Source organism: Tinamus guttatus, unplaced genomic scaffold (assembly GCF_059628265.1).
Source record: "Tinamus guttatus ecotype Peru unplaced genomic scaffold, ASM5962826v1 Tinamus_guttatus_pri_ptg000089l, whole genome shotgun sequence".
NCBI classification, from domain to species: Eukaryota; Metazoa; Chordata; class Aves; order Tinamiformes; family Tinamidae; genus Tinamus; species Tinamus guttatus.
This window is the reverse complement of record NW_028288623.1, coordinates 2,008,948-2,014,947: the sequence shown is the minus strand read 5'-3', so window position 1 is coordinate 2,014,947 and position 6,000 is coordinate 2,008,948.

Genomic DNA, 6,000 nt, shown 5'->3' with positions numbered 1-6,000 from the left:
ATTTACAGGACTGCCGAGTGGCAGAAGCTGCTGAACGGGGGTTTTATTACACTGAGTCAGAGCTCCACCCCTCTGGGATTTTTGAAACTGGAAAATTTGCCACCCACTTTGCTTCTCCTAAGTAGGAGTCTGTTGCAAGTTGGGAGCATTCATCTGCAGCTCCTGCGACCGAGCAGAGCAGTCTGAGCAAATTGTTTCCAACCGGAGACTGCGGGAATGTAACAAAGGTGATAATCTGGTTGGTGTTCTGGTAGACACGATCTAAATAGTCTTCAGTGATAATCTAAAAGACAGAATAAGATTTTGATTGACCCATCTACCAACTGTTTCTGTGCAAAGACCCTAGGAAATGGTACATACTGTTCTCTCAACAAGGGAGATGGCAGGAGACGTCCATCAGAGGCAGCAAGGCCCCTTTCTTTGCTTTAGAATATACCACCAGGGGACTTTCTAAATGACAGCAAACCTTTTGTTTGGAGCTGAAGTGCAGTCTTTGAGATCTAAACAATGTTTCCATATATGATATAGAAAATGTAAGAAAGCACCATCCGTCCTGAGGACATGAATGCTAAAAATGCTTAAGGAAAGAGAAAAGAAAAGAAAGGAGGCTCACTAGGGGAGAATACACTCAGGTATGAAGATAAAAAGAATTTTCCTGAAGAAATATATTTCTATTGAAAAATGCCATCTAATCATGTTTTGTGTTCATGTGTTATTTTTATAATATTCTACTTCAAAATAAATAAAAGGAAGAAAAAAATTAATAAGTGATATTTTCCCCTAAAATGTAATGTATCACTTTTCCATTTGCAATCTCTTATTTCATTTTTAATTTTAATAGAATATATATTTTAACTTATTTAAATCAGATTCAATTTTTTCAGGTGAAAAAAACCTGTGAAACATTTTTGAAAAAACAAAAACTATTCAAAATTTTAGGAAATCCAGATTTTTCATTTTTGTTTTGCACCAATTCAGCACTGTCATTTTATTATGCAAAAAAAAAAAAAAAGGATCTTGAGCAACTTTATTTAAATCACCAGCTGGCAAGTCATATCTAGCACCTTATCAGGATTTAATGGGCTGAGCCTGCTCATGTTCTGAACCTTCTGTGGACTGAAGATCTGCATGTGTGCAGCATCCAGGAGCATCAGACCTCAGCGAGGCTCATTTTTTTTCTAATCCATTATGCTAACATCATTAAGGATGCATAATGTATACAGAAAATCCTCCCAAATGATTTTCAGCAGCGCTTGTGAAAGGACTTGAAATTAATTGGATGACAAGGCATGATGCTTCTTATTAGAAATGCACATAAGTATGAAATCATGGCCACACTGAATGTGGGGGGTGAGTGTTGTACAAGAATCCTGGCTGACAGAAACTGGACACAAACCCAGTCACTTCCAGCATTCCAACTCATTACATACATTTCTGAATGTTCTTAGTTAAGGCAGCTTGATCATCTTGCCTGAAACATCCCATAATTGCAAAGGTTTCATTTCTTATGTTAAAATTTATATCTACATTTTCTATATCTTTTTATCATAAAAACACCATTTACTTCTCACGCTGCACAAGGGTAAGGTTTGCTAGGAACCCTCACTCTCACTTGTATTATGTCAAGGCTTATTGTTGGAACTGAAAATGTCTAACTGAAACCAAATGAGATAAATTTCAGCACTACATAAAGGATAGTCATGAACTCTCACATGGAAGTTTTCCAGAGCAGTGGTCACAAGCCTCTCCCAGAGCTCTTGGCCAATGCTTTGTTTAGCATTTAATTTTGAAAAAAAAGCATTTTTTTTTCTTTTCTTTTTTGTAAAAATATTGACCAGAAACAGTTTTCTGTTTATTCTGCTATAGCAGTATTATTAGCAGTATTATAGCCGATTAAAGCACATAGAAGTACAGTGTCACAATGGAGGTAATGGAACTTTAGATACAATTTCATTATAATTGTACCCCACAAAGGCTCTTAGCTCCAGGACTTGTTTCTGCAATATATGGCAGTTAATGGGTGTGAGGCTTTTGCACGAGAGCTGGTTTTCCTCTGCGTGTGTCACTGGTTTTGAGACAGAAGGAAATGAGGGGGGAGGAAAAACTCCCAACATCTCTCAGGAACGTGACTAAGAGCTGCTAGCTGCCTGACACCGAACTCTTCTTTCCTGACTCAGGCCTTCGCAATATGAAACTCCTGTTCTTTAATCTCAAACCAGAGGCACCAGGTGTACCTTTGACTCAAACCTGGCACTGGTATTGAATTTCCTAAATTAGTTCAAACTTCAAATTCATTTTCACTGTGAAGGACCATTCCTTTGAGGCTACCGTGGTCTTATGACAAGCTCACTCATGAGGAGCTTGATGTTGCCTAAATTTAGTCACTGGAAAGTTAGACATAGTCTAAGTTGATTATTTATGTCCCTTCTGCACTGAATGGAGGAGAAAAGGAGACTTGGCAATGTCAGGTAATGACTATGGCCATCTATATTAAATTCTCTTTTATTTGATTGTAGAAGAAGTCTAAATGCTCGGCTTGTACTTGACACAACTTTGGAATAGCTAAAGGTAGGTGAGATTAATCTCACCCTCAATAATCAGTAAATCCTCTTTACTCACTTGTTCCCAAACTTACTGATGCAGAGGGAACCTGACATTGAGGAACTTGGTTGTGTGTTAACACGTGATTCCCACTGTTGCAAAGCAAAGCTACAAAATGCCCTTGGGCAAAACTCTATTAGCATAGAAATGAAAAACTTCTCACAGATTTTTTTTTTTTTTTTTGATATCCAGGTTAGCAGAGAATACCAAAATGCAATGCTGTAAAAGCACCAGAAAGCCTTTTGAGTACAAATGTCCATATTTCAACTTTGGATAGCCTAAGGCCTAAGGAATTCTGTTGCTAATAACTCACAGGCCGATCAGTGACTGCTCATGGTTTGGTTTATTTCTGGGTGAACATCAAGTTCAGTTTTCCATGGTACTCCTGTCTGCAAGTAACTGCTTCATGAGCACCTGAAATATGTTTGGGGCAAATGGGGAATATCCAGGAGAACAGAGAGGAGAGACGTGCTTCATCCGTCTAAAGGTAACTCACTCCTTACCGCTGTGTCACAGTCCTGGGATTCAGATGATACATTTAGGAGGAGAAGGAGCTCAAGGAGGAGAGAAATTACTCCTTGCCACCCTTAGATATTCACACTCACACAATTACAGGGTCTGTCAGTCAACTAGTCAGCTATTGGAAAGGTAAAATGCAGAACAGTGAAAGTTGCTGTGCCATGAACTGTCATTTTATACATGACTTTTTTTTTCCTGTCTAGTCTGATGGTGTCTAAGACTGCAATCAAAAAGATCTGAGACTGCAATCAGCGATTCAGCTAGGCTAATTTTAATGTTATTGCTTTAATACAAGGACCAGATTGGAGATAATTAGTCAAAGATTTATTGCAGTGGCAGATAAGAGTGCATAAATGATCAAAGCTAGATTACATGTGTTCTCCTGGTAACCCTCTTCAGTCTGTCTGTGCCCTCTCCAGTTCCTCTGCAGCCTACGCACTCACTCTCCTTTATGTCTCATCCTACATGCCCCCTCATATCATTCCCCAGAAGTGTCACAAGTTCTTCCTGCCTCAGCACATCTTCCCTTTTGGTGTAGAAATTTTTACTAATATCTAACCTGAACCTCCCCTGGCACAACTTGAGGACATTTTCCCTTGTCCTTGTTCCAGCACAGGATAGGACAGTGCCTTGCTAGATGAGAGTTCAAGTCTGATGCAGAGCTGCAAGAAACTGAATGCACTGCCCATTAACTAAGCAACTTGGAGAGAAACAGCCGAGAGATTCTGCCCTACAAGACGGAGCTCCCTCTGCCCTCCTGGTGCCGGCCCCTTGGAGTGCTGCAGCCACTGGGAAAGTCCTGGGGAGGAAACCAAGCTGGGGTGAAAGGGATCTGGAGAGATGGAGAGCCCAGGGAGGGAAGAGGTACCCAACCCTGGAAACTCTGCGGGTGGAGAAGGAAGAAGCAGCACGGGCTGAGGTGATGCACTCACTCCAACTACTCTTGCTGTGCCAGGGTTCCTAGTACCTCTTCCTTGAGTGATAAGGGCCCTGCCGCCTCCAAAGCTCATGAAAACAGTATCTCTCCATGCATGCAGAACCATGCCAAGCACCATTGCCACACTGACTTCCCGCCTTGTGCCCTGTTGTGCAATCTGAAGGGCATGGCAGTAATAGCGTATCTTGCCCTGTATAGTGTGTTGCCACTGGTAGCAGGGGATGCCAGCCTTTCCAGGGCACCTGCTAGCTGCTGTAAGCGGTATTTGATAAGGCCATGCTCAGGCAGGCATCACAGGGACACCATACTGACCTGTGTGGTTGCACCATTGCAGACGTAGCCATAATATTCATGCCTCACACTGGCTGTGCATGGGTGTGCTCCCAGTGAGACCAGACACACGAGTCCATTCAGATGCTACCAAGGCAAAACAGCTTCTCAGGGAGCTCCAACAGGCTTCCAGTTTGTTAGGAGTCCAAGGGTGGGAGCACTAGGAGTAGGGAGGCAAAGGAATGAAGCTATTCTTCTACATGTTCCTGCTAAGAAAATACAAACCTATTAAGGAATCTAGCACAGCTACTTACTCACAAAAGGGCTGATCACAAAGATTAAACCATGTTAACAACTCCACACTTTAAAGAAACAATTGCAAAATCTCTTAAGGAAGTGTTTCAGAAATGCGTAAGGAAAGAAACATTCTTAAGATCAAGATAGGCAGCTATGTAAGTACATCCTATTACATGCTAAATTAAACAACCATTGCAACATGATACCGTGTGCTAAAACCTACCAACTTCAAAGGCAAGCATGACTCTTAGGTCAGGTCAAGAAAACACAAATTAAGGAAAGACAAATTTGTAGGGGCAAGCATAGCTGAATCTCCATTATAGTAAATATAGGGGAACCAAATGTTACCGAAGCATGTGAAAGCCTTTCTAAACAATTATTACATACAGTTCTCACATGGTTTTAATATTTTGACCCTATGTGATGTAATGACTAAAACCCACTCAGATCACGTTGCACAGATACAAAGTGAAAAGAAAATAAATTGCTTATTGACTACCCTACGTGTAGTCAATGATCAAGCCAGAATAGGTGCTGATAAAAAAAAAAAACTATGTGATTGACAGAGAGACATCCATACGGCTCTACAGACTCAACACCCTAGCTGCATGCTACAAGTGAACATCAAGTGGAAGATCAGGATGAGCTAAGAAAATTGTTTGTCTCTAATGGCTTAACTATCTGCTCCCATTGAAGTTGAGGAAATTTCAGCAGTGTGATATAATTTCACATTTTGGCTGAAAGCCCAACCTGTTTCAGAGGTGATAAGAAAACAGCAGCTGGATGTGAGAAAAGCAATGCGCATCACAGGAGAAAATGGGAAAACCAAAACCTCCAAAATAAACCATAACTTAAAGAGCATTGAAAGCTCTTTTAGCTCATGACTTGCCAGGGTGATAATAAGCAGCATATATAAAGGAAATGCATATTAAAAATCATTGATAGATTCATTGCTTCATTGAGATAAAATAATTATGAATGATGCAACTAAAACAGGCATGCTAGTAAAGTGTTAGTTCTATATTTGGAAAGAAGGAACATTGTATGTTTTAGCAGAAAATATGATGAATTGCTTTGTGACACGTAGCTACTAAACAATATATATTAAGACTAAACTGAGAAAATTCTTACTACATAGTCCCAAAGTGTAGTCTAGGGAGATTCCTGACTGCCTGTGGTTCCTTTATTTAAAGTCTTGGAATACTGGAGAGCTGCAGAATATTTTAAGAAAGTGAATGCTGAACCAGTTTTTGAAAATAGCAAGATGAATGGGAGAGGGTGATAGTAGACAGGTTCCTATGATGCCAGTGGAATAGTCGGTATAGTATCCGATCGATTAAAAATGGACTATCAGAATATTATCATCATTGGTTCTC